The sequence below is a fragment of the Lepidochelys kempii genome, chromosome 1 (genome assembly GCF_965140265.1).
Source record: "Lepidochelys kempii isolate rLepKem1 chromosome 1, rLepKem1.hap2, whole genome shotgun sequence".
In the NCBI taxonomy this organism is placed as follows: Eukaryota; Metazoa; Chordata; order Testudines; family Cheloniidae; genus Lepidochelys; species Lepidochelys kempii.
The window spans coordinates 347196147-347205426 of NC_133256.1; positions in this window are offsets into that span (position 1 = coordinate 347196147).

Sequence of the window (9280 nt, forward strand, 5' to 3'; positions counted from 1 at the left end):
TTTATTAGACGACAGGAACATGGTCTAACACAGAGCTTGCAGGTGCAGAGAACGGGACCCCTCAGCTGGGTCCATTTTGGGGGGCAGTGAGCCAGACAACCACGTCTGCACTTCACTCCATGTCCCAGCCAGCCCCAAACTGAAACTCCCTCCAGCCCCTCCTCCTCTGGGCTTTGTTCCTTTCCCGGGCCAGGTGGTCACCTGATTCCTTTGTTCTCCAACCCTTCAGCTCTCACCTTGCAGCGGGGGAGGGCCCAGGCCATCAGTGGCCAGGAAACAGGGTGTCGGCCATTCTCTGTGTCCAGACTCCTGCACACACCTGCCCTCTAGGGCTCTGCAATGATCATACACCCTTACTCCACCCCCTAGATACTTAAGAACTGCCTAGAGAAAACTGAGGCACCCCCACACTATTCAGAGGAAACATTAAGAACAGTCCCACTTCGTCACAGATGGATGCTGAGGAACACACCGATCCCTGAGCAAAGGGCTACAAACGGAACTGGGGGTGGCCAATTTTGTCCCAAAGTGGCAATGGGGGTCCACCAGCCTACCCTCATCTACAAAGGCATGAAACTGAATCAGTTGCACTGCTCTGATTGACAAATGACTATGTGTAGACAACGGAGGTTTCAGCTCCCACTTACAGTTTGCTTCAGGACTCTATTTTCTCCCCAGCTACAGCTTGCTCGCCTAGCACAGAAAACATCCATCTTTCTAGCACTAGCAGCCCATTGTTCAGGCCTGTTGCCAAAGTTCTAGAAAGCTGAATGAGGCAAATCTAAAGTACTTACACTCCAACGAATGAGAAAACTTTTAAAAATACTATCTCCACTCTACAGTGAGTCAGGAACGCTTGACTGGTCTTGCTATTCTTGCAATCGAACAAGACATCACTTTGTCTTTGTCATACGATGATATTATTACTGATTTTGCAGCCAAAAAGGCAAGAAAGATTGCTTTTAATTAAAAGCAAATCCTTGTTTCAATACCTCTTCATAGAAATGTCCAATAAAATGTTGACAAATTCAAAACATTATATTATTTGTATCATTCTGTCAATAAATCAGAATTTTTTCTATAGTGCTACTTCTTTAGTGCAAGTATAGTCCCTCAGCTTCATAGTGAGCTTAATTAGTTTAGGATGGTTTTAATAAAGGGCACGTGGCAAGGTTTCCATTACTGTCAGCTTATGTTTGTGTTGCTAAGAGCAAGTCGGGCATAGGGGGACCAGTTTCATAATACTGTGTAGGGCCCCATAAATCCTAAGCACGGCCCTGCATCCGACCTTAACATTGTCCAGTCCATAAATTGTGCCTTATTTTTGTTTGGAAAGATGTTAGCAATCGCAGCACATTTTGGGCACTGCCAGAAATACATGATAAATCACTGCCTCTAAAGTTCCATCAAAACCTGACATTTTCACAGCTCGAGCATGATCTGCTGCACAGATTCTTCACAAGGAAGTGTCCCTGGCCTTTTTAACTCATGTTAACCATGTATTTACTTTATAAAACTTGGACGAAACATTATCACAGCAGGCTCCTGCTTCAAAATTATGCTCAAGGGCTCGTGGGGTTCTCACTGAAAGGACAACCGTCACAGCACCGTTGATAAGGGAACGTCGCTGACCTACCTTGGGTCTTTTTCTGCATAAGCAGGACAATCTGTAAAGTTTGGGGAGTGTTCTCATATAAACTGGCATGACAGGTGTAGTTCCCAAAGTCAGCAGGGGTCACATTCTTCAGGAGGAGAGAAGCGTTGCCATCGGACAATCCCTGAGAAGAGAACTCCGTTCTCCCCTTATATTGTCCACACTGATACTCTGGATGGTTCTGGCCATAGTGGAAGCTGTTCACGACTTCACAACTCCCATTTAACCAGTTAACTTGCCAGTTAACTGTAGGGTTTGAAAGACTGATAGCGTCTCCACGTTTGACAATGCAGGGCAGGAGCACATCTTCACCGACATCCGCTTCAATTCCGACATGGTCACAGCCTGAAAGAGAGAAGAAGGACATGGCATTACTCAAAGTCAGCTGAAACAATTTCTATTACCCTTGTCAAGGGATACAGCCTCTAGGGCCGTGGCTGGCTGGGATCACAGTGCTAATTCTAATGAGAAGTCAAGAACCAAAGGTTCAGGGGCAGCTAAGTTGCCTCAGGACATAACCCGTCCACCCGAAGCCTTAAAAGCACAGAGGGACGTAGGTAAGGAGAACGGCCCCTGCGTTCCTGTCCATCCTCATCTTGTCCACAATGCTGTCGATAACACACGCCAATGCTCAGCTCCCATCTTTGACAGACCTCCAACAGCAATAGGTTCCCCAGTGTCATCACACTCGCAGGGAAACCCCAGAGGCTTGGCTGGCAGCAGATCCATCGCCACACATTCCATGCATTATGGATCAGACCAGAACACCCCAGCGTTGCTGAGGCCAACAGCAGGGCTTTGCTCAGTGAGTAAGAGACCTGCACCTGCCGGGGGGACACTTTCCTGCAGAAGCGGCTCCTGAAGGGCGTGGGAGGCAGTGACATCTCAGGAAATCATGTGTGTGCAGACCTACTGCACCCCCCTGCCTCTGGGATCCCCACTTCTGCCAGAATGAAGCCCCCCTCTCAACCTTTAAACATGCCGGAGTGGGACAGCTGCAAGCGGGACAGTCACCAGGTTGGCTGACAACGGGGATTGAACCAACGACCTCAGAGAAAAAAGCGGGAGCGAGTCTTTTGTAAAAGCTGTAAAGAGCCAGGCTCACAAGCAGTGAGCTGTCACAGACTCTCCACCTGTGGGGCGTGACCATACAGGGATGCGTCACAAAACCCCACGTCCCCCCATTCAGTTATACAAGCCAAATATGTAACACATGCCTGATGCGTGCAGATTCCCACCAGGATGTACAGCTCATCACAGTTCAGTACATCATCTCCTTTACAGAGGCCTTTGCACCGTGTGAATGACATGCAGCCATCCCGTTCCTTCCCAACCCAGAGACCAGCAGCAGGGCTTGAGCCCCTGACCATCAGAGCCCTGTGCTAGGACCTCGCTATTTGAGCTACAGGGCCCTGGAGTAATTGCTAGCTCCTCTGCAGGCCAGCCACCAGCGGAGGCCTTGACAGACAACCCCAATGGGCTACACAACCATTTACTAGTCATCAGTAGAATCCTGGTGTTTAGGAATCCTGGATTCTCTCCCTGGCTCCGGGAGAAGTTAGAGAGACTAAACCTGGTTTGGCTCCCCACTCTGAAAACCAGTGGGGTGCGGTGATAAGATCAGGGTTTGTCATGACAGAGACCCGAGTTCGGGGTCAGCTGTGAGCTGCTTTGAACTCACTTCTAGATTATTGTTTTGAAATGTTGGTGTGGTGGGGGCATTCAGCAGCTGCCTGCAAAGGCTGGGGTTCGTGGCATTGGGCAATACATGCATGGGACTAAGAACAGCAGCTAGACAGGAGACCTGAACTCTGGTACCCTCTTTCTCAGGTCAGGGAAGTTTCCCGGAAGCTACAGGTGTCTCGCCTAGGGGAGCAGCTTCCTCCAGGACTCAAACAAAGGATTTTCCTATTATTCCAATAAGTCTCGAAGGCAGTGTTGCATAAAACAGGATTAATAAGGGATAAAACTCCTCCATCTCGGAGGCTGGTTCAGGGATATGGAAAAGACATGCAGAAATAGGACTATGGGGGGAGTGACAGGGTGTCCACCCCACACAAGGCCTAAAGGGGCAAAGGTGGTAGGTGGGCCAAGTAACTGCCCAAGCTGCACCTGGAGGAGGAGCCAGGGAGGGGGGGTTGATTAAATGAGGCTCAGCTGGTCAGGAACAGGCAGGGCCTGTAGAAAGTCCAGGAGCTGAGAGCAGAAGGGGGCTGCAGGGCAGAAGTCTGAACTCGCTCCCTGGCAGAAGGGAGGTGTGTTTGGGGCTACAGTGGGTAGTCCATGGTTACTCCCTGAGAGGGGGGAGTTGGGAGTGTGGCTTGGCAAGCCCAGAGAAGGGGGAGAGCCAGAGAGGCAGGCAAGGCTCAGGGGGAAAGCAGCAAGGTATGGGGTAAGTCGAACCTTGGCTCCCGATGAGAAGGCCTGTGAGCCAGGATCTGGAGTAGAAGCGGGGCCGGGGCCCGCGACCAGCCACTGATGACGTGGCATGAGCAGGGCAAGGAGCAGGAAGATTGCCAGAGCCCATTTGTCAAGAGAGACTTTGATACCCTGGAAGGCGGAGGGGGGGACATGTATGGCGACGTGCCCAGTTGACCGAGTGATGGAGAGGAGGCTGCAGTTCCTGGAGAGGGAGAGGGGTCCGCAGGGCTAGAGGACGACAGGAGAGGCACCGCGAGCGGAGGGCGCAATGCCTGGCTGGAGCTAATCTCCAGGACGGCCAGCAGGAGGCGCCACTAGCAGGGAGCAAACCCCTGTGATGGGGTCAACACATAAGGCTGGTTCTTTTACTGTTCTCTGGACCACGTGCTACTGTGCTAAATGGACGACTGGTCTGATGTGAGAGGACAATTCCTGTGTACAAAGAGAGAAGGGGAAGAACTTGTAAAGTCCTAGAACAGCATGAAGAAGTCGCTCCATTGGCTAAACACAGCCCAGGCAACCCCCCGAAGTTAGTGGAGTTACGGGGAGTTTAATCACGGGCACTGCTGTGTTACCACCTCGTTTCCACTGCCCACCCAGCTGTGGTGTCAGAGAAAGAAACTAAAGGAGCTTGGCATGAGTGGTTTCATCACATATTTTTACACCCAGTGCTTCCCAGCTGGAGGGAAAAGAAAGTGATTTGTAGGGTGCAGACTCTGTACTAGAGAGGAAAGACCAAGGGCAGGTTACACTTGTAAGGCTGCAGCAGTGACGCTGTGCTCCTAGGCCGACGGGAGAGCTTCTCCCACCAGCGTGGTTAATCCACTTCCGCCAGAGGTGGTAGCTCGGTGACGGGAGCAGCTCTCGCCTACGCCGGGGGTTCGGTTGCAGGATTACGTTGCTGCGGGTGGGGATATTTCACAGCTCTGAGCAATGCAGTTATACCCGCGTGAGTCTGTCGTGTAGGGCTGGCCGAAGAACCAGGGCAGATTACGTCAACCTAACGTACATCAACATACAGCCACCGCAGTTGAGGCGCACACGTGGCCCCTTGTGTCGGCCGTGCGCGTTCTCACCTGGTGCGCTGTTGCGATTCTGTTGTCAGCGTGGGCCATTGTGTGACGGTTCTGGAGAGCCAGGAACAATCGGCACAAGCGACGCTGTGTCTACACTGACACGGCATCGGCCTAACTCCATCAACCTTGCCTCTGCCGCGCGGGGAGGTGGTGTTACTAAATCAGCACCGAGAGGCGCTTACGTCGGCGGGAGCCAAATGGAAGCAAAGACATTTCCACAGCTCGTGTGGCCCAAGGCAGCTCACGTCGATCTAACTCTGCAGTGCAGACCAGGCCGCAGGACTCCTGGCTTCACTACTGACTAGCGGCGGGGCTTCGTGCAAGTCATTTCAGTTCAATTTCCCCATCTGCAAAGTGGAGAAATCACCTACCCAGAGGTTGTGATTAATTCAAGTGCTTTCCCAAAATGAGACCCTTCCCGGGAAAGCGGGCCTGCACCCTGGACGTCACTGCTTTTGTGGCAGATTATCAACAACTTTAATTCTTACCAATTTGCCCCTTACTTGAATTAACCTCACCGCCCTACAACACCTGGGGTCGTCCCCTCTCCCCAGCCAGTGTACAATACAGCACAGTACAGAAACAACCCCTGTCCGAAAGAGTCGAAAAGGCAGACACCCGGAAGGCAAAGCACACTGGGAAATCCCCAGGTAGAAGCAGGTCACTTGGTTTGTTTTGCTTCCCCAGAACCGTAATAAACGTTCTGCCCGTGAGCTGTGCAGGAGAACAGGTCTGAGGGTTGGGAGAGGACACAGCGGGGGGCAGGAGGGGTTAGGATTCTGGTTGCCAACGCTCCAGGCTTGGCCTGGAGTCTCGAGGGGGAATCGGCATCGATTTCCCGGTGACTATTGAAACCAGCCCAGGAGATTTTAATGGGATATTTTAATAAAATGACATTGTCGTGGGGGGCGGGGAGGGAATTATCTCCTGGAATAGCTTCAGTCAGAGTTGACAACCCTAGTTAGCAGGATTCTGGTGCAGGGACAGCCAGAGTGGGGGAAGGCACATCATTTTAGCATGTGCTGGACGGAGGCAGTGCAGGTGTGAAGGGAAGTGGCCAGATGTTTGTACTGAAGCTTCTATTTCCCATCCGTCATGTGAGGGCCACACCTCGCCGTGTGCTTTGCTCCGTATACTGACTCCACAGTCCCTCCTCCCCCATTCTGTACGGGCCCATTTTCATTCTTTGGCCTATAGCCAGGTTTGGGGTGTGGGGGAGGAGGGAAGGGGGGGGTTGATGCAGAGTGACAACTGACCCCCAAACAACTCTCACAGGCTGGGTTTTGAACCCACAGACCAAGCACTGGCTGGGTACACAGAGGGGCAGGAAGCAGGGCTGGGTGCATTTACGTATCCATAGAAAGTTGAGCAAGAGCACGGAGCCAGCTCCGGGAGCAGCTGCCCTGCAGCAATGAGACCTATTAGCACGGAGCCGCCCACCCGGTTACCCCCATGACATCAGGGTTGCAAGTCAGGGACACTGAAGACAAGAGTGTTTGAAGAGCTGCAGAGACATGAGGGGAAACAGTGGGACTTTCTCCAGTTTGGTAAAAAGGTAGCAAGAGAGTAGATCAGTCACCTTACCTGCCAGGACAACGGGCAAAAGTCCAGCCAATACCCAAACGCTGCTGTGCGCTGCCATTTCTGTCGTTGGTTTTCAGACCCTCTTCTGACCTGCTTGTTAAAATAAATAATGTCATCCCATCACATACGTCTGCAGGACTCCAGCACAGAAAGTCCAAACCGTCCTAGTAACCCTGGCAAGCTGATCCGCTTCGGAAGAGAGGCCAGCTCAGCGCTTGGGTCATTTTACAGGATAATTTATCAGTAATATTATGGCAGTGCCTCGGGACCCCACCATGGACCAGGGCCCCATTGTGCGGGTGCTGTGCACACACACGGGAAGACATGCCCGTGGGGGCCAGGGACCGGCCACACTGCAGCTGGCAGTGCACCCCCCAGCCCGGGCAGACAGACTTACACCAGCGAGGCTCAAGCCAGCACGCTAAAAATAGCAGCGTGGGCCTCGCAGCTCCAGAAGAGACTCCAGCGAGCCACCTGGGCTCAGACCCAGGGGTCAGGTGGGCTGGAGGACCCAAATTATGGTCCGAGCCACAACAGCTACATGGCTACTGGTAGCATGCTAGCTCGAGCCCTGTGAGCATGATTCTGTCTACCCAGGCCGGGAGGCTGGCTGCCAGCTGCTGTGTAGACATAGCCAAAGAGTTCACAGTTTAAGTATGAGAGAAGAGACAACAGTGGGACCCAGCCAGGAGGAACACAAGGAAACAGACGAGACTCTGTTGGTCAGCATGATAGGCGCTGGTCACATCTGTGATGCCTGTTATATCAGTATCCTCATTTAATACCAGACAGTCCAGTTCACCCATCTTAGTATTTAGACATCTAGCATTTGTATACAAGCACTTATAAAATGTGTCACGTTTTAGCTGTCTGCCATTATATGGTGTAAGGCTGCACCTGCCTTCCTAACTCTGCCGTGACATCACCAGTGCCCTGCACTTGCATGGTCAGTAACACCAATGCAAAGGGAGTGAAAATCTCTGCTATTCTAATTTGAACTTTCTCCTTTGCAAGTGACTACACAAAATGCAGGACATGGAGAAACTGGCCCAGCATCTGCAGCCATAGAGGACATAATAGTTCTCCTTCCATTGTGTAAAGAGGAGTCCAGCAAAGGCCTGAACTTGTAAAGCCATGACTTTCGTGAATAAGTCTTCCTCACATATTTCAACCATCCATAGGAAGCTGTTGGCATGCGGGCTGCTGGCACCCCGCAGCCCAGGAACAGATTAGACTACAGACAAGAGACTAGAATTGATGGGGGCAAAAAGGGGGCAGGGTGTAACCATGTCTGAGCTGACACAGGCTTCAGTGTGACTTTTCAGGGTAAGAAGTTGCCTATGCACATTCCTCTAGTGCTTCACTCCTGCGACTGGGAGGAGAAATGCGTTAGCCAGGTAGCAGCGACTCATTCATGCAGGAGCAAAATTCCACCATGTCTGAGCCCGACTGCCAACAGCTGTGTTCAATGACACAATGGCACGGATTAGTCATCGGTGTCAGACCAGGAGGAAGCAGGTCCAACATCACTCAGCTGAACTCGTATGGGGTGATGCAATACTGAATACTGTCCTGGACTAAGCCATCTCCTCGTACACACGTGCCCCACCCAGGATGTGCACGTCTCACAGATATGAATCCACTGGCATGCAACCCCATCTGTCCCCATCCCCCCACGTTCATATGCTCCCCTACCCGTGCAACGTCCAGGCATCCACCTTTCACAATGTCAGATGGGGCATCATTTTAAAAGCCGAGCAGGAGAATCCTTAGATACTACAGTGATGGCTGCAATCAAAACCTTTGAACGGGACAGACATCAGGGGACAGGCAGACTGAAGTCCCCCAGGCCAGACTCACCCCTCCAGCTTCTGGGAGAAGGGATTTTGCTGCCTGTTTATACTGACATGTGAACAAAGTTACAAACAAAAATGACAATAAAAATTGGGGGGAGGAAATGAAGAAAACAATCTCTTCTCTCTGTCTGTGTGGGGGAGGGGGGGTGAAAAATGCGAGAAAAAACCAGGAGAGAATGCAAAAAGAGAGAGAAACACGGAGAAAAAAGGCAGAGAGCAAGAAAAGAACACAAGTGAAAAAAGGTGACGGGGGCAGGGGGGAGAAGAGAGGGAAAAAGTTAGAGAATAAGAGCTGGGCTCAGAGGGGTTAAACCCGGTTCAGAGAAGCCTGGGTCCCCCACACTTACATCTGTACTTCCTTGGCCTCTGGGGTCTTGGGGCAGGCTAAGGCCAGCTGCTGGAGGTGAGGAGCGACACACAAACCATAGGTGCTGGAATTATGGGTGCTGCTGCACCCCCAGCTTGAAGTACTAACAAACACCAAACACCTGGTTTCCATCTTCCGCACCCCCACTATAAAAATTGTTCCAGCACCACTGTAGGGAGCTTCCCCCCGCCCTGCCCCCCCATGGCTGTGTCGACCTAGAAGTTAAGTCAAGATCAATCCTTGTTCCCTTCTATGTCAGCTGATGCTCAGTCCCTGAGGGTGGGTCTGTTTTCTCCACTTGCTTTTTCATCAAATCAGTTCC